The 20,998-nt window shown below is 43.1% G+C and overlaps 1 long non-coding RNA gene across 1 annotated transcript in view; it reads left to right on the forward strand.

The window, feature by feature from the left end:
* The first annotated feature begins 3,175 nt into the window (after nt 1–3,175).
* LOC142492140 (uncharacterized) overlaps nt 3,176–20,998 on the forward strand; it is a 28,085-nt gene continuing 10,262 nt past the window's right edge. The window contains exon 1 of the long non-coding RNA XR_012800771.1: nt 3,176–3,331. This is a non-coding gene — a long non-coding RNA (uncharacterized LOC142492140). The remainder of the gene's footprint in view (nt 3,332–20,998) is intronic.

Raw genomic sequence — 20,998 nt, forward strand, 5'->3', positions numbered from 1 at the left:
CAAGCTCCTATTGAACCCCCAAAATGACCACAACATATATATAAGCATATGAGTGTCACAGAGGAGTGCTACTGAGCATGGCAATATATATTTTAAAACCAGAGACAGAACATAAAACACAGACAAAGCTCAGTTTTTAGCACATCCAGTGAGACTCATACACGGTACAGTGCCTAAATATTAGCGTTAGGGACCCCTGATATGTGGTCTGCCTTGGCGTTGGCTCAGGGGCTTACAACAATTTTGGCCAAAAATGTCAAACTAAAAGACCATTTTACTTATTAGATATTTATACATATATATTTAGGCACTGTACCGTGTATGAGTCTCACTGGATGTGCTAAAAACTGAGCTTTGTCTGTGTTTTATGTTCTGTCTCTGGTTTTAAAATATATATTGCCATGCTCAGTAGCACTCCTCTGTGACACTCATATGCTTATATATATGTTGTGGTCATTTTGGGGGTTCAATAGGAGCTTGTTAGGTGTCCAGTATGTTTTACAATTCTTGTCCAGCTAGTCATGGCTGATTGGAGGGTGGCAACCTCCTTCCTAATTTAAGCTCACCCCCTCCCACATTTAAATGGTTATGGGCTCACTCCATAGCATCTTCCACTCAGGGGAACTTGCCTGCTTGCAGTTTGGCTGTGACATCTCTAATACAGAGTGCTTTTCCTGGTAATGTACAGGTTAATAAAAGCTTCAGTCAGACTCAGAACTTTGCAACTAATATTGACAGATTTACTATAAATCATTCTTCCTGTTATTACACAGGTTATTAAGAATTTATATTAGCGTTAGGGACCCCTGATATGTGGTCTGCCTTGGCGTTGGCTCAGGGGCTTACAACAATTTTGGCCAAAAATGTCAAACTAAAAGACCATTTTACTTATTAGATTTATACATATATATTTAGGCACTGTACCGTGTACGAGTCTCACTGGATGTGCTAAAAACTGAGCTTTGTCTGTGTTTTATGTTCTGTCTCTGGTTTTAAAATCTCTAGTATCACAACCACAAGATTTAGATGCAGAATCACTTCCTCTCTTTTTAAAAGTATAATGGTTACTTACAGTAGTATATCCATGTGTTTTCAATCATATTTGCTACAACTCCAATTATACACCACTCAATTTTTCCTATAATCATTTTGATAATTTTGATAATTTTTTTATTTTGTATGTTATCTCATAGAGCGCCCTAATTTATTTTTCTTCTTTTCATTGTGTGTCTTAGTTCTTAGTCTTTGTAAAGCACATTGGTTTAAGAAGTAGAAAGCAAGAACGACAGCTCCAGATTATTGAATTATGACCTTTTCATTATTTTAATGGAATTATCATTTTTCAAATCCAAAACAAACCCAAACAAACATTTTCAGTGGCAAAACAAAAACACCAGTGAGCCTCCAGACTTATTTGATCAGATTTCTGCATTTGTTATTATTAGAGATGTTTAATTTTGATGACACAGATTTTCTTGCTTTATGTATACATGTAACATTAGATATCAAAAGAATGTCTCATGATACCATACAATATGTGTAGTGGAGAAGTATTACATCTTTCGTAAATACCTGTGCCCGTCTATTCAATGTGCAGCTATGATAAGAAATCTGTTACAATAACCCATGATTCCTGGGAGCAACTTTAGGAACCAATGGTGGAATGTGCAATATATTGACACAACTATTTTGTATCTTTATTATGTTGGTAAATATTTGTAACACCCCTCCCCCCCCCCCCGACGGGAGATTGATGGTAAATAGGTGTTGTGGTGCTCACCTTTTGGTTTCCAGGAAGCTGTTTCTCTACAATGAGGGAGCTTGGGGTACAGATTCCTTAGTGTGGTGCAGCACCTCCACCTGTAAGGGCCCAGCTAGAAGCAGGGGTAACCCCTCACAGGAGAAATAGTAGAATAACTTAGTCCAGAATCCCCGAAACGATATAGCTGGGGTTTTTTGGAGCCTTGGTGGAATCAGCACAGCGGTGTAGTACATACAATGTCCTTTTAGGTCACACCACCATCCCTTGCCTGGGCAGATGCAAAGTTACTCAGAGCTAGGCCTGGAGTAGTCAATCCTCACCCTTTTCCTGAGCAGCTCGACTTCGGCAGGAACCAATGCCCGAGGTGGCTATTCCCCACCATCCTCTGAGTAGATAGCTATATTAAGACCTCAGTCTGAAGTATCCTAGCTCAGGGGCATCATCCCTCTCCCTGGGCTGGATAGGACTCACCAGGAATCAGGCACCTGGACTCAGGAGCTCCCTAGAATCTAATGATAAAGGGGAGGGTCCCCAACTTATATACCCAAGGGGTTTAACCCTTGCTATCGCCGGTTTCTGGGCAGGACTTGCTGTATCAAGTCAGCCACCCCACTGATCACATGACCTACTAGCACTTTCCAGGGCCTGTCCAAACAAGCATGTGCCTGAAAGTGCAACATTATAACATTTTCAGGAGACTACTCACATGCATGGCCATGTGCAGGCTGGTTAACTCTAACAATGCCAGTAATTTTGCCAGAGCTGTACATGCAGAACAGGGGGTTAAATTCTAGCACTGCTTGCTATTTCCAGGACTTATGTGCCAGACCATAGAATTATAGCAGGGTGCTGTTTATGGAGAGCAGTTTTTTCAATTTGATAGTGATGTCACCAATTAGTTAATAACATTTAAATCATTTTTATACATTTTACATAATTTCCAAATGCATTTTGAATCCTATTTTATTGCCCGTTGAAATTTTCAACAAGTGAAATCTTTAGAATGCAACTACAAAATTTGAAACATGCAGAACTATTAAAGAACGCAGCAAAAGGACAATTTATCACGAAAATAAAAAAAAATAAACATTCACTTTTATAATGTTTTGATATGTGTTCCATATAGGAATATCTATTAGTATATATATTGCCTACATTTATATGGCATTTTAGTGACGTCCATTCCAGTTTTGTTAGCCATTTATAATGTACACGTGTTAATGGTGCCTGTGTATTAAATGTAACATGGTGATATTACTACGTTGACATGTACAGCATTTAAGTCCATGTGAAAATATAAAGAGCACTGTGACAGGATGAACTCAGGTACTGATAATTATGCCTGGGAAACATACATCTGAGTCCTTCATCCAGCACTCAGAAGGTTAACCAGTAAGAATACTTGGCCAATCAGGAAGTAAGCTGAGACAGCTGACAACCAGCTTGATAAGGAGGCTACTGCTTGTAGTAGTTGGCTGACTCAGACTACATAGCTGTCATGTGCAAGTGCCTATCCAGAAGGATTTCCTAAACTCTATCTAGGGACAGAGATTCCCAAAGAAAGACACAGTAAGGACTTTAATATTGTTCCATAACTATTGTGGTATATGTTTAGGGGTTGGGAACTGGACAAAGCCAACCAGCCCGAAAGATAAGGCCTGGAATGTTTAGCAAGATCTATGGGGAGTAGGCCATGGGGCACTTCTTGAAGGGAGCTCTCCCCCCCTCCACCCCACCCAGGTAAAATTATTAGAGGAATGAGTTAAAATGAATGAGAGAGGGGGTGGAGGTGATATAGAGTGAAAGAGGAGAGTGAGATAGAGAGAGGGGGGGTGAGAGAAAGGAGGCAGAGTGAGAGAGGGGGCAGAGTGAGAGAGATGGGGGGATATGGGAAATAGAAAGTGTAAGAGAACGAGAGGGGGGGACATGCGAGGTCGCCGACAGGGGGGCCCAGGTGGAGTCTCTAGTCCTTGACACTGGGAATGCTGTCGGCGGCCCTGGTGACAACACTTTAACATGTACATGTGAATATCTGTAAAGCAAGCATGAAGTGTGTGTAACCTATTGTTCAGGTAGTCAGAAGAAAATATACCCTCACTGATAATTAGGTGTGTAGCCGGGACCCCGTTTTTCCCCAATTGGATGAAGGGGGGGTGCACCTAGGGAACGCTCCGATAACGGAGGTTCCGCGCAAGAGGGAGCCGCCAACGCAGAATTGGTACGGCCGGAGGTTGCGCATGCGCAAGGCATGGAGACAAAAGCCCGCGAAGGAGGGGAGTTAGGGGACTAGGGTCCCAGCAGCCCCCGCGTTTCCCCCGTGACGTGTCAGGACCAATCAGGTACGGGAGGAGGAAGGAAAAGGAAGGGAGGGGCGCACGAGGGTCAGAGCTAGCTGGCGGAGGAAGGAGCGCCGGTGTAGGGAGGCTGCCGCCCCTACCTAGGCCGCATGCCCCAGGCCCAGTTAGACCCTGAGCCCCAATAGCGTGCAGCTGAGCTAGGGACTGGCCATAGCCAGGTTCCGGATCCCCTTACTGTGCTATGAGTCATACCAGGACAGTGCTGTATCCGCGGGAGGCCTGGGACCAGGCCCCGCCACTAAGTCGCAGCATGTCTGGGTGGGATCGCCCCGGACATCTACGGGTGACGTCATCTACGCCCTCGCCGATCCTTTGTGAAGATAGTTGCAGAACCGGGTACAGGAGTACCCGGCAGGTAAAACGTCAAGTGCACCAACGGTACCATTCTCACTCCGGGACACGGTGGCTGCACAGTCACACACTTATACACCCACTGACTCACTTGAAGGGGGGGTGGGGAACATACTCCAAGGGGGAGCTGGACACAGGGTGGGATCACCCGGTGGAGGGAGAGGGAGAGTGAGCGTTCCAAGGATGCTGGTAGTAGTGTCTCCTCTAGAGAGGGGCACCTGTTATTACGTTACTGGTTGCATAAGTAAAACATCTTGGTTACGGTATTGCAGTGCGTGTGTGTGTTCATGTGCGGAAGCTATCGCAGGTGGAGGCGCTGTACCAAGGCATAGGTATTGTGAGCACCCCAAGCTCTCCGTGGCAGAGGCTTAGGCCCTGTGAGCCTGCAGGTTATATAGCACATAGTGGTGGTCTGCGTTCGATAGGAAGCAGGGCTACAGGTGCAATAAGTGTTGTAAATTAGATTTTCACCCAAATACCTAGGGTGGCACTGGGTGCTACCTATGTGCTGAATTGAAATGTATTTTAAAAAATAGAGATAAAGTTGTTTATACCAATCAATCTCTAACAAGAAGCACACTTGTTGGTGCACACCAGGGCTATTTAAAAATTAACATTTAATATTCCCACAATTAATATAAGTCTACACGTGCAAATAAAGTTGTCATATAGTTTTGTGTGTATTTTTTGTTTAAAAAGTATCCCAGGAGGTAGGGTAAGGATGCTCTACAGTGATAGAACATAACTGAATTCCAATATTAATTGTCATGTGATATTAATTGTATGCAAAATTCACACTGCAATCTGGTTCAGTGTGTCTAACTACAGAATATAGAATGATTGTAAAGCCTATTTATTGGCTGTATATTCCCACAGAGAGGGCTATTATATAGCCTAATATATGTTCAATTCAATTTAATCTCTCAATTTTAATCATTCTATGGAACAACATACGTCTGTGGACTAGTGAGGCAGCTGGCGGTGTGATACCACGGGAGAGGAGCTTCCCTGCGGTGCAGCAGCACACTGACGGTGTGGTGAAACCTCCTTTCTCCATCCAGGCCACGGAGGGCTGTGTGAATGATATACAGGCTTATACAATTCAGCATTGCTGTAAGTAGGGTTTCAGTTTTAGCCCCACTGGATGCCATCACTTTATTAGTGTGTTTATTTTTATGTGTATTTTTTAAATATATATTAAATTACTGTCTATATTTGTAAACTATATCAGTGATTTGTTGTTTGTATTTAGTTGCACTATGATCTTTTTTCTCTTTTTTTCTTCTCTTTTATGTTGTGGTCTTATATGTTTGTTTGTTTGAGATTGCATTGAGGACACTTCCATGGAACTCATCCCAACCCTTTGAATTTGACTATATTTAGTCAGATTTTTCTTTCCATTTGGCGCCGGTTTATTTTTATTTATTCATGTAGTATAGAGTTAGCTTAATTGATACATTATTGTGGTTGTGGTCAATAACACAGCATACTATGGAAAGAGACCTCGCTCAAACCCCTAGATGGAGTAGCGTGCTGCCAAGGGAGTGTTGTGATGGAGATGGGGGAGTGTACCTGAGACAGGTACAAAAGGTCCCTTATATTGGCGCACAGCAGACCTGCAGGATTCCCTATCCTGTTTTTCTACCTCTGCTCCTCCTTTTCACTCATTTAGTGCAACAGCCATCTATTCAGAATGGCAGGTTTCCTGTCCAGGACTATGGACTTTAATGATTGGGAAGCTGACTCAGAAAATATTTTTTCTGCTACACATACTCCTCAAGAAGAACCTACTGTTAGCAATATAAAACTATATTTCCAAAATATGGAGAGACTATATAAAAAACAGTCACGTCTGTGGTGGGAAGTATGTAGCCTACAAAAGTATGAGAAAAACAAGATGATACCGAGAGGTTTGAGAGTCAATCTCTCACCATCATATCACAACCAACAGGATACATTTATCAAAAAATGGGATGATATAATAAGCAAATGCTCTCATGACCTCATGACTTTACTTATTGATAATGAACTTATAGAGCTCAAAAAAGTCAACTTTGAGGTGGAGAAAAATAAAAAAGAAGCAGTTCAATGGAAGGAATCCCCCAATTTTGAAAAATTTGAAAACATCCTTCAGAAAACAACTGATCAGTATGTAAAGGGCATTAAAGAAAGGAAACACACTAAGTACCTCAGAGACAGTGGTGATTTCGCTAGTGGTAAGATCTACAGACATCACTTCCAAGCGGAAAGGACCAAAATGCAAGAGCATAGCGATTCATCCACTGACTGGGATATGTCCGAGACTGACGAAAGCTCTAGCTATCAAAATAGAGTTATGACAAGGTCTAAAACTAACAAAGATAAAACCAACACACAGGCAGAAACTCATTTTTTAGATCAGGCCCAGAACGAAACAGACTATGGACCCGAAAGACACGGAGAGGAGGGATATTGGAGAGGCAGAGGAAGAGGCAGGTGGACCAATTACAGAAGACAAAGGAGAAGGAGACGCTAATCCATAACAAAACATCAGATCACAAGGGAAAAGTTATTAATCTTTCCGAAGTGATATTGACTGATGCACAAACTAGCCTTTTGGAAAAAGGCCTCTCCTATGTCCCCACCAATAGATTTGATCTTTTCGAAGCAGTAAAGGATGTTAATCTCTTTGCACGCAAAATGCTGCTGCATAAACATTTTAAACAGAAAGAGCGTAATATGCCACCTAATGAGTACAAAGAACTCTTACAAACTCAAGATCAGGAACTCCTTACTGATTTGATCGATCTCCTTGACGAGGGGGAAAAAAATCCAGGTGATGGACCACACACTACCCTTAAACCACAAAGCCGCTTCACTCCTCACCAAGACACCTGTGCCAATGTCACAACCTTCCTCAACCTAGTTACTGAAGATCTTGAAGTTCTAAAACAGACAAAAAAATCACAATAATCTGAGTCAATCGGAACTCATTGCCCTAAAAGAACTTAAAGATATGTCTGAAATAACGATCAAACCAGCAGACAAAGGAGGCAATTTGGTAATACTGAGAACTGAGGACTATGTCTCTGAGAACCGTAGACTACTAAGGGACAAACAATGCTACAGAACTCTCCTCAAAGATCCCACTGAGACATTCCAAAAAGCACTGGATGAGATACTGGAAAAAGGCATAACAACTAAGGTGATAACCACTAGAGAACGTGAGTTCATGACATCTAAACAACCCACCATCGCCACCTTTTACAGCATCCCCAAAATCCATAAGAGTATCACTAAACCTCCTGGTAGACCGATAGTCTCTGGAATAGGCTCCCTGACAGAGAACTCCAGCATCTATATTGACAAAGTACTTAGGAAATTTGTAACTGCTTTGCCGTCCTTTGTACAGGACACAAAAGATGTCCTGAATAGACTGGAAGGGATACAAGTCACGCCAGACACACTACTAGTAAGTTTCGATGTCGAATCCCTTTACACCAGCATAAGACACGAAATCGGTGTTTTGGCAGTCAAACATTTTCTCTCGTCCCGCAGCCGCCTCTTCTCTGATCACAACCAATTTGTTGTAGAGCTTTTGGAATTTGTTTTAAAACACAACTACTTTTTGTTTGACTCTAAGTATTACCTCCAAATACAAGGTACTGCAATGGGGACTACGTGTGCCCCTACGTACGCCAACCTGTACTTAGGCTGGTGGGAGGAGATCAGTGTCTTCTCCGAAGGTATGTCACTATACACTAATCACATAGACCTATGGATTCGCTATATAGATGACATCCTACTACTTTGGAGAGGCTCCAGAAAGGAGCTAGAAACTTTTCTAAATTTACTCAATTCCAACGAGCATAATTTGAAGCTCACATCAGAGATAAGTGCAACAGACATTACGTTCTTGGACCTACGTATAACTGTAAACGAAGAAGGTTACCTAACCACAAGTAATTTTAAGAAAAAAACTGCCACTAACAGTTATTTGAGAGCTGACAGTTTTCACCCTCAACCTCTCAAAAGAGGCATCCCCACAGGCCAATACCTACGCTTAAGAAGGAATTGTTCAGATACACAAACCTTCAAAATGCAAAGTATTGAAATGAGAGACAATTTCCTTGCCAGGGGATACTCTAAAAGACAACTAAAGACAGCATACCACAGGGCTATCAATACCCCACGCCATGATCTCCTGAAAACTAAGACAAAAGAGAAAACTAACATGAAGGAAATTAGGTGCATTACAACATACCACAATCAGTGGAGAGACATTAATAAAATCCTCACAAAACATTGGCACATACTTACGAACGACAATGACCTCAAATTGGTCCTTAGAAATCGCCCCTCGATCGTATGGAGACGAACAGCAAATATCAGGGATCATTTGGTGCACAGCCATTTCTCCACAAAAAACAAAAAAAGCCAAACATGGCTTAGCATAAAAGGATTTTACAAATGTCATGGCTGTAAAGCGTGTAGCTACATGAATGAGAGTAAACACTTTACCAACATTGGTGACACAAAGACCTTCAACATCAAACATTTCATAAACTGCAAAAGCTCAGGAATTATCTATCTTGTCACTTGCATATGTGGCAAGAAATATGTGGGAAAAACCAAACGGGAACTGAGACGTAGGGTGCTTGAACACATTGGAACCATCAGAAACTCACTGGACACCCCGGTCTCCCGTCATGTAAGGGAATTCCATGCAGGGAATACCAATTCCCTGACATTCCAAGGAATAGACCACATACCACCCAATATCCGAAAAGGGAATTGGGACAAGAAGCTATTGCAGTGTGAAGCCAGATGGATATATCTTTTGAACACCCATTATCCATCTGGCATGAATGAGGGTTTTGTCTTCACATCTTTTCTTTAAAAATCAGTTGTAATCGACCTAACAGATAGGATATCTTCTTGTTATACACTCATTGACAGTGAACACTGTCTAAACTACACCAGAATGGTCAGAATGATTTTAAAACCATCTTTCTTTCATAGATGCAGTACCTCTGCACCACCACTAAAATCTCGGCAAACAAGCGTCCTATGGCTACCATGGTAACCACCGGGTATAAAGGGGCCGCAAGGGACGCAGACACGCCCACCCCGGAAGAAGTCGCAAGCAGCGACGAAACATGCTGCATGTCGGGTCTTTGCCGACACACCACTACTTTTGTATTACCTAACAGTACTGCTGAAATGTTTAGTGCTTCTCATGGCATCTTCACTTGATATCTAGATCGTGCACTCCTTGATACACCCACTTAAAGAGGTGTCCAGCACTGCTACAACTTTGACAGTGCTCCCTGTGCTCACCCACAAACTATATATAACATATGCGAGCTGGCAATGATTCCCTCAGTTACAAAGGGTTAGAACTGTAGCTGAGACAGGGTGCACGTATACCTGTATAAGACCACATCTCTATATGGTGATTTGAGCTAATAGAATCATGATACATACACCAGCTGGACCTTCCATCTGATATACAGGGTGACTCTACAATTACAATAGGAAAAAACCTGTCCCGTTTTTCAATGCCAAATCAATAGGAAAAAACCTGTCCCGTTTTTCAATGCCAATTCTTCTGTTTAGTTTTGGACTTTAACCTTTGCATATCAGCACATTACATCAGTGCAGGCAGCTACCATACAACCTAGACTTGCTACACACATTATTAAGATTTGGCTGAGTATCAGTAAACATTTGTATGCATTGATCTTTCACACACTGCCTCAAACACTTCCTATTTTGAGCCATTTGGCATGAGATCACTATCCCACACTGGCACCGACTAGGGATACCCAGTAGTAGTATAGACTTATCCAGTCTATTTTTATCTAAGTGAATTACACCACACAACATTGTAAAATATTTAATAAACTTTTTTTATTTTATCTTGTGCTTTGTACATTTCATTCACCCCTGACCATAGTATATTATAAGGGTCTGCTGTGCGCCAATATAAGGGACCTTTTGTACCTGTCTCAGGTACACTCCCCCATCTCAATAACACAGCATACCACATTACTCACCATTAATTTGCAAATTGGTTGAAAACTCAATAGTTGAAATCAAATACCACTAATATTAGCACATACAGTATAAATGTGTCCCACTGGTGTCTAAGGGGCTAACTAAATCTAAAAGCCATGAATATCATAGCGCAGCTCTAACATCACTGCATAGTTTTACTCCTAATCTATTTGGAATATACAGACACTTAATACTGTAGGTGTGAACTAATGGTTTTAAATTTCTGCAGTATATATGTTGTATATATGTTGTAATCAACTCAATTCATGGTGAGTGGTATTTAGGATTAATCCAGTGTATATTGACCCCCTTACAATGCAAAGGATTGCATAACGGCACTCAGACAGGCTGTATGGTATAATAGCCAAGAAACTTAAGTGAAGGAGTAGGTCTGTATGGCATAGGGTATACCAAGTAAGGCAGCGCAGTTACCACATTCAAAGAAATAATAATGCCATTACATGAATAAGCTGTCATATAAAACCATATTGAACCTTCTGAGTATATAAATATCTGATGCAATAATGCACACGGCGGTGCGTTTAAACCACCAGCTACAACCTTGCAAGAGATGCGATACAAGGCGTTCGACCCTCCTCCTGGATCATACGCCCAACGCGTTTCCCTCCCTAACAGAGCTTCGTCAGGGGCGGACGAGTGACAGATGTTGCGTGAGTTGCCTTACGTAGCGTCTATGGCTGCTATAACAACCCTACTCCAATAGGGGCATATGTTTCAATCCGAGCTGGTAAGCTCATAAATCGCTACTATTAGTGGCATTACACTACTTCTATTAATGCGGACTGATTCGCAATTGCAGAAGTATTACATCAAAGAACACATAATTAAATTACATTTAAAAAGAACACATAATTAATTTGTATCTCACAAGGTGACAAAGATGTGTGCATGTCTTGGCTGCAGTTATCTATGGACTATAGAGTGGCGCTGACAAATCTTAAAGCAGCAGTTCAAGCAATATCCTAAATGTGTTTGTTTTTTTTCATAAATCCCTTCTGTATTATGAGAAAATACCTGTAACATTTAAAAAAAATGTTTGAAAGACCTTTTTAATATTTTTAATGTAGGAAGCATTTCCAAAGTGACAGCCCCCTTCCCCTTCTGATAGGCTCTGTCTTTTGAGCCCCGCACCTCTCTCTAGCAGTGCACCAATTGTATCTAGTGACTGCCCAGTCAATCATATTCCAGGAACTATATTGCCCACAATGCTGTGCAGGAACTGAATTAAATAACCCGGCAAGCGATTAATTACAGGAGAACTGATCGATCTGCAGCTTAATCACTTGTCAATGTGCAGGTTGTATTGATGCACATACTGAATGGGAATTAAAAAAAAAAAAAAAATTTAATGGCAGCTTGAACTGCAGCTTCAAACACAATGTAGCAACACTCAGGCTCCCTGGCAGACAGTTAACTTATATAGAGAAGCCAAGACATGTATGTACAGTGTTGATTACTGCAGTTGGATCAGACAAACATGGTTAGTGTTCTTTAGAATCTCCAATGTTATAAATTTGATCAAAAATTATGTAATCAAATGTAACAGTGTTTCTCCCACCCAATCACAGATAGGGGCCATTACAGGGTGAATTGTGCGTATACCTGCTGGCAACAAGAGGGCTGAGTCATCCGCCAATGGTAGTGGGGACATAGGAACAGGCTTCTGGGGTTCATACCCCACATATCTCTTTAGCAGTCCATCTGCCATGGACTCAAGGAACTGAAGGTGATATCCCACGGTAGAACTATTACCTCTCCCCCCAGTAAGGTCACGCACCAGGCAGGAGGTATATTGCAAACAGGAATTACTATATATACTATACTCTGCAGTAACAGTTACACAGCAGTCTTCTGCCGGATACAGTCTGTCAGCATTCACTGGATGATGGCCCCTGGACCGCAACTACAGGCCAAGGGCACCCGCAGCCATCCTAGCTCTTCCCCACCTCCCTAGCAGAGGCACAGGTATGGTCCACACTCACTCTCCCCGAAGGGAAGATCACATGGGAAGGCCCCAATCTCAGGCTCCCAGACGTGTGACCTGCCTTCCTCAGAGGGAAGGAACAATCTCTAACTTTAAGGATGTTCTGCCCTTAAGTACAGCCAGAAGGCGGGCACCCCGCTGTCCCAGCTACAACAGGACCACCCTCTGCTGTCACTCAAGTGCAGTACCAAAGGTGAAGGGGAAAACCCCATACCAACTACTGGCAACCTGATAGTACCAGGGTTTACTGCCAACCCATTGGGTTGAATGGGGGTACCCTGCTACACCAAACGAGTGTATTTATTCAAAATTACATATCATGAAAAGAAGTTGGTTAGTGTATTAGGCTGTAATTTTTATCATCATGTTGGGTAGGGTAAAAATGATAATCATGATTAACTCTTGGTGTGGGAATTAATTTCTATGCATATATAATCTGCTGAGAAGTAATGAATTTGGTTACACAGTTAGATAGTTAGTTAGTTATTAAGGGTCTAAATAGACACCTACATGAAGGGAGTATATGTAAACCCTTCATTCAGACCAGATGGACTCAGTGTTTTTATCTATATATCCATTCTGATTCTCTTTTTAGTAACCTATTGTCAATATCTCTGCCTCTCACGTTGTTTTTGAGATGATCAAATTCCCAAGAATGTGAGACATTTGATGTCACCCTGATGTATGTTATTGACGTGACGTGCGACTGGAGTGTCCAGTTTGTTTTTTTATTGAATTCACATGTTCTAATACACACCTTCGAAATTCCCTTATGGTTTTACTGTTACACTGTGCTCACCGCAAACTAGATAAGACCCCTGTGCTGAGATGGGAGTAGGTAAACACCAGCCACAGACACTGGGACCCCGTCCGGAATGTAGGATGGTATTGCTGGCCGAGTCTAGGACAGGAGAGATCAGAATAAACATATACTTGCCGGGTCCGATGCAGGAGAGGTCCAGAGCGTGGAAGGTACTATTGCCAAGGTCAGGACTGGCGAAGAGCGGATCGTCAAAGTTCAAAGCCAGGGTCAGGGTTGGAGAGGTGCGGATCGTCAAAGTTCAAAGCCAGGGTCTGGGTCAGAGAGATGCGGAGAGCCAGGTGAAGCCGAGATCAGTATTCCAGAGAACGAAGGGTCCAAGGGCAGGCTGGGTTGGTACACGAGAGATCAGAACTAGGAACAAGGTAACAGGACGGGAACAAGGCAGGTTAAGCAGAGGCAAACACAGGGTAACGTGAGTCTATGCTCAGCCAAAGTGCCAGTGGCATAGCTGAGCATAAGTAGCAGGCACTGACTAATCCCCCAGGGGGTGGAGCGGAGGCGTGAACTCTGCAGAGTCCAGTGATAGGCTGGATGGAAGAAAGGCAGCTGAAGGAGATGGAGCTAATGAGCTCTTCTTGACCCGTCGCTTGGGTGCGTCGCGTGCGGGTCACGCGTTGATGTCGCGCCACGCGTCCAGCCTCCAACCTCGTAATGTGGGGCCTGCGCCTGCACACCGCAACAGCGGGGGGCACTGCTCCCATGGGGAGCACTCTGCGCATGCGAGATGAGGCGCGTGAGGGAGACCGGCAACGCGGAGGGCCGACAGAAGGTGTCGGAGCGGGACGCAGGCAAGTGCGAGTGCGCGTGGGTCCGCGTAGCCCGCGAGTCCTTACATTTACCCACATATATTAAGCCACACTTACAGATAATAAAATATATGACATTAGTTGTTTTACAATTAATATATTGTCTTATGTCATATTGTTTAGAATTATCTGTGTTGGAAAATACTTTTGTGAGCTTAATATACTCGCATGCTTTACAACTTTTACATTTATATGTACCTTTTCAATGACAATGTTAACCAAGTTGTTGTCGGATTACGTTGGAAGTGGCTATGTATTAGCTCATCACGTAGATTTTTCGATCATCTACTAGTGATACTTGAGGTGTCTTTAAGTACTTCAGTTAAATCTTCATCAGATTTCAAAATGTGCCAATATTTAGGAAAGATGGACTTAATGTGTTTCCATCTATAGTTGTAAGTGCCTATACAGCGGATTTCAGTACTAGATGGTTTGGTGTTGGGTAACAATAGTCACTATCTAATGCTTGATTATAGGCACGTTAAAGATTTGCTAATGAATAGCCATAGTACATTGCATGTCCCACCACCCCTCTCATTCTCTTACACTCGCACTTTCTATTTCCCATATCCCCCCTTCCCTCTCCCCCTTCCCCCCTTCCCCCCTTCCCTCTCCCCCCTTCTCTCTCCCCCCCCCCCCTTCCCTCTCGCTCTATACCCTGACCCTCTCTCATCCATTTTAACTCACTCCTCTAATAATTTTATAGGGAGCGGGGGGGAGCCCACCTCATGAAGGGCCCCATGGCGAAGAGGAGCTGGGGCCCCACGGCCAGATGCAAAATTTTGGCCTGACTTCCAGATGGTCCCAACTTCTGGCACCGGCAGGGTGCACCATGAAGGGGTGGAGTAGCTAAAGAGGTCTTCACGGTTAAGGAGAGCTGGGGCCCTGTAGAACACATAGGCCTCTGTGGCCAACACAAAAATTGAGAACGACCTCCGGGTGGAGAGAACTTCCAGCATTGGCCGGCCAGGACTCGGACACTTGTCCTTGGTCGTCCCCCCGTCAGTGACAGTGGATGTCACATTGGAGTAGAGTTAATGCACATTTATATTTCTAAGAAGTTAGCTTTCTGTAGAATTGCTGAGTCAAAACATTGTCCTGAAACTGAAAAACTCCCATGAAATAAGGATTTCAACTAACACTTCATATTTTGGAATTCACAGAACATTTGAACACTTTACTGACACAATAAATGTAGAATAAACACCTATTTTTTAATTTCAGCATCTATATAAAAGTGTCATAATAATTAATCATACACCTATTTCATGATATCCAAAACCTGCACTTGTCTGTCCAGTTTGGTAACATTATATTCCAAGTGCATAGTCAAGCTGCCATAATTCTTACTTTTCAGTAACCCTTCTTTGTACTGTTTGATGCCTCTTTTTTGGTGTGAAACACTCATCTCATGGTTCAGAGCACTGAGTAAAAGTCTTAATGAAGATATTCAAATTAATTGCTGTTTCTTTGGTTACACAGTGAACTTCTTCAGGGTTTACATATATGTGAGAATGTGCTTGTGGCAGGACGGCCTTCTTCATAGTAAGATTTATAAATATGAATAAATTAAAAATTGCATTGGGTACCAATGAAAGCTATGGACAGAACCTCTTCAGCGTACATCTGCGTTGCCCCAAAGATGGACGGCTGAAAGGGTTCCCCAAGTGCTGCTCCCCTCTGCACAGACACAGCATGTTATGGGTTAACATCTGGTATTGTTTGCAATGTGCTTTGTCAGCCCGGCCCTGTGCAATGTGTATTACTCTGGACTGCAGGATTTGCATAGTACAGCAGAATTAATTTAGAACCTCTTCAGCCTATATCTGCATCGCCCCAATGGCGGCAGCCAAAGGGTGTCAGCCATTCGCTGATGTTACAGCTGTTCTGTTATAATTCCAAAACACACCAACCTTCCCATCCCGCTGCACCCTATGTTTCCACTTACCCTTCCTTATAAACTGTAAGCTCCTTGGGGCAGGGTCCTCCTTACCTAACTGTAACAAAATATGTTAATGTTTATTCATTTATTGTCTTTCGTTCTCCAACCCTATTGTACTGCGCTATGGAATATGGTGGCACGTAATAAATAAATTATAATAATAATTCAGGTGATAATTTACGTAATTTTTTAAAAATTGTATTCATTTATCATTTTAAACAATGATTTATTAAATTATATTTAAGATTGCGCACTGAAAACGTTGTCTGATCATGAAGTTGAAGCAGTAGCCAATGTGTTCACCTGTAAAGATCTCCCCCGTTTCCTCAGTACACTATTAGTATGGTTTTGTGTATGCAAAAATCTGGAGTTTTGCATTGAAATGATAGGATATTGTTTTCATCCCTGCTCATGTCACATAATGTTTTATTTTTGTTACTGAAACACTGTAAATTAGAAATACCAGAAGTACAAATGTATGTTTTCAATGACTTTTCTCCTGAAGCAGCTGCCTCCATCAAAGATGGTAAAACAACGTGCCAACAAAATATGCACTGTGAAAAAGAACAGATGCCTCCCTAGATAATAATAGTTCCAGGAATTATCTTACTATTGAAACAGTAAAATGTTTGGCATAGAGGAAATATTAAACATAGAATATTCTTTGCTGGCCACAAATGCAATCAGTTTTCTGCTAAAGCTCAGACAAGCTGGACTCACAATTAAGGCCTCGAATATAGTAGGCCCGCGCCCGCCTGTAGCTTGAGCGATCCGTTGACTGTAGGATTTCTATGACGGTGAGGCGTGGCGGAGGCAAGGCTGTGACATCACATGACATGACCCAGCCGTCAGGCGACCAAATCCAAATCTTTTGTCAGCTGTAAAATCTGCCGTTCCATTGTGCTTCCTTCGCTTGCGCGCACTATGGCCAGCCCCATAGATCCCCTACATTTTGCTCGCACCATGTGCGTAGTCACACGGAGAATGGACGCGGCCTAAGGGGGCTGCTGTCCCACGTAATAGGAGCAAACATATGATAGACAACGTATAGGTGTAACACATTTCCTTAGAAAGATTCAGTCTCCCTTAAAGGATGGACCTCGGTTATTATGGATTGCAACAAATACAGGGATGAAATTCTGTCCCAATTATCCAATCCTATATAGCAAGGGCCCTTGCTTAACCTTGTGACTCTATCATCAAGTGTATAACAGAAATTGATTTATTGGTTACTGATGCTTGTCAAAGAGACCTAATTCATGATGATCTCAGATCTTTTCTTAATAGCTATTAACAATAAACTGTTGAACTGTTGAAAAAGACACTAGTACTGAGCAGAGAAATTACACGTAAATATGTTGCGGTGTCCATATTTAAATGGATTTGAAGCAAAAGATGACACTGTGTGCTCATGTGTTTGTCATAACCCAGAATCCCTTGCTGCAGTGGAAGCACTGAATGCTAGGAGATAATGGTGAAAAGCAGGACTGCAGACCTGTCTGTGACATGTGAATGTGCTCACAAGTGTTATTCCTATACTTAACAAAACTTTGCAAAATCCCAGCTTTTTCATATACAGTAGGAGGGACAAAAGTCTCAGTGAACATTTGGTTGAAGCAGGGGGACGTGATGAACAGAATTCCATAACAACTACAATTCTGTGATCAAGAGTGACACTTTTTTAGCTTTCTATGACTGGTAAAAGATTCAACATCAGAGGTTTTTACAAATGATTTTTTGATCGTGGTGTCCAATGTGGCAAAATATGTCAGTAAAATCACCAAACCTATAATAAAATAATCTGTTTGCATAAATATAGAATTAGAGAAACCTAATAAAATCCTAAAGGATGACCCTGTCACAATCCCTTTTTGGGAAGCTGGACATAATGGGAGCCAACTCATATCCCAGGTGATTGAAGATAAAATCCCTTAGCGGAGAACAGTCACAGAGATATTCTTCTACTTGTCTTGTCCCTGGCATGAATGAAATACATTTCTAAAAATAATTATCTATTCTTTCTAGGTTCCATACAAAATGTGACACCTAATCTTGTGATGTTGTTCAAACCTTTGAGTGCCGGAGTGGCCATGGCACCGGAGTGGAACAGCTCCTCCGCCACTCGCGATCACATGATCGCTCAGTCATCAATTACGGAAAATAAGGGGAGCAGTCCTTCTGTTCCACTGTCATATAGATCGCGTTCTGCGCTCCACAGGACAGAACGCAATCTCCCCTGGAAAAACGAGCAGGGAAATAATGATGTAGCTGCTACGTTATGAGGCCCTTGGATTGCCAGACCCCATGACGTAGTAGCTACATTTAAAGGGCATCCAAGGGTTTGATGGTAGCAATTTCCTTATTGAACCGATGTACAACATATTACATGTAACTATATATATTGGCATAATGCTCACTTCGATGTCACAGAGGAGGACGTGCTGCTGCTGCTGCCGATCTCATCTTTCCCCTCTACCACTTGCTCTCTTCATTCTATTCCCCCATCTCCTAAGCCTCTTGTTTCTACTCTAATTCCAACACTCATCATATTCTAACTCCTCCCTCAGTACCTTTCCCACCTCCTTCAAGCACGCAACAGTTATACCAAGACTAAAAAAAAACAAGCTTGACCCTACTTGTCTCTCTAACTATTGCCCTGTCGTCCTTCTGCCTTTTGCTTGTAAACTCCTTTAAAGCCTTGTATGGGCTTGCCCCACTTTCTTAACTACTATTATCTCCTAGATCCTCTACAATTCGGCTTCTGCACTACTCACTCCATTGAAACAGCTCTATTCAAAATAAATAATGACCATCATGCTGCTACAGACCAAGGTTATTACACCCTGCTCATATTACTCAACCTCTTTGCAGTCTTTGATACTGTGGACCAGCCTCTTCTCCTCCACATTCTCCATGCTCTTGGTATCCGTAACAGAGCTTTATCCTGGATCTCATCTTACCTCTCACATCACACTTTCAGTGTACGCTTGTATGTTTATACCTGAGGATGGGTTCACCCTGAAATGTTGTGCACCATGTCTATGTTAATAAAAGGACGTCTAATAGTCAGCTCTCCTAAAATCTGCAATCTTAAGTTTTGTGTCATATGACGAGCACACCTGCTCTTTCTTTGTTTCTTCAACATTGGAGCCTGGTGAGTCCTCCGGTCCTCAACCACATTACATTCAGCCCTGGGGACCACGGGATCTCGGGTTACTTACAGTTGTAGGTGCCAGTGTTCTCCTCATGGAAATGAAAAATGTCAGCACTACTGCGGGCCAAGAAGAAGCTGCAACAGAGGACGTTGCTTCCTATTGAACAAGCGTGGCTGCCATATTTGAATAACTACTGTAGGAAATGTTATTGGCACTTAAAACTGTAAGTATGTCAAGAACCATGGGGGGCACTTAAGTGTTTAATTATCACTATTGTGACATTAATGCCTTTTTGTGTGTGATTGTGATAAAGTCAGCACACAAACGGTTAACTAGATTTTCTTTTAAACCTATTTTTTGTTTGTGTTACTGGTTAAATGATCTAAGAGTGGTCTTGTCTGTGTTTATTGGGGTATTTAATCACTAAAATAATAACCCTGTGTAGCCAGGTCTCCCCCCCCCCCCCTTGTCCCCCGGTATGCCCTTACCTTTCGCTTCAGTTGCGTGTAGGGGGGAGGCTGTAGGGAGAGAAGCCGGGTGCTGCCATCACTGCAGGTGGACCCGGATAGGAGTGAAGGGAGTACGAGGCTGTGAGCAGTGGAAGGAGAGCTCCGATGCCCCGGAGGTCCGGGCGGATGGCGGTACAGGGCACCGCCATCTTCGATTGGTCGCGCATGCGTAGAAGGGTCCCGGCGGCCATTAAGAAGATTGCGCATGCGCTGGGGCTTCCCAGCAGTGGTGGCCATCTTAGCAATAGGCTCCGCGAGGGACTACGACTCCCAGCAGCCCAAGGGGCTGCACAACACATGGGCCAGCAGAGCCAATAGGGCTCCCAGGATCACAGAGTAGTAGAGAAAATACATTTGGCGTGCAAAAGAGACCATGCATGTCGGAAGAGGGACCCCAATGGAGCAGGTAGTGTCCAGGGAGCAGTGCTTCCCTGGACTAAGCAGATTGCCCCGTAGGCCCCAGCTAGGCCACGATCACAAGTAGTTTGTGGCTGCTGCAGGGAAGACCCATAGCTAGGGATGCTTCCCCAGTAGTTACAGTGAAAGAGTTCTGGATCCGTGCCAGATGCCACGCGGTGACTACGACCTGCGGTCTGGGACCAGACCTGGGCCTCTCCATTATCAGAGACTATTAAAAGGGACACACTTCAACAGGAGACGCCTCATAGACCGGATGCCTGAGGATCCACGCATGGCGTGGGACACATTTCAGCCCGGCAAACCATCAGCCAAGACAGCCTGGTCTGGACTAAGACCAGGAAGGTATCTTTCCAAAGTGCACCAATGGCCATACACACTGTATACAGCGCTGTCACACACTTTAGGGTGGGGTTGCTGTTGAGGATACAGGGTAGTTCGGTGCCCAGGGCACCTCATTACTTTGGGGGAACTTCCCACGTGGTGAGCTTACACTGTGGGAGTATTGTGTGGGTAAGGCCTTGTATGGCCGTGTTATTACAAACATTATCAGTTATATGTCAGTAAATATAAGTTAGCTATACTGTGTGTGTGTGTTATTATCTGTTACTGGTGGGTTCCTGGGAGAGGATATCCTACTGCGTTAGGATCTCTCTCAGGTGGTGGCACTGCATACCAACGAACGTGATCACCCCATGCTCCCAGTGGTGGAGGATCAGGCCTCCTGTATGCCTCACAGGTAATCAGCATGCGTAGTCTCTTTAGTCACGGGGAAAGAGGGCTACACCTGTTTACAGGGACTTGACATTCAGATAGAATACACACTCTATTG

Source organism: Ascaphus truei, chromosome 4 (genome assembly GCF_040206685.1).
Source record: "Ascaphus truei isolate aAscTru1 chromosome 4, aAscTru1.hap1, whole genome shotgun sequence".
Classification (NCBI taxonomy): Eukaryota; Metazoa; Chordata; class Amphibia; order Anura; family Ascaphidae; genus Ascaphus; species Ascaphus truei.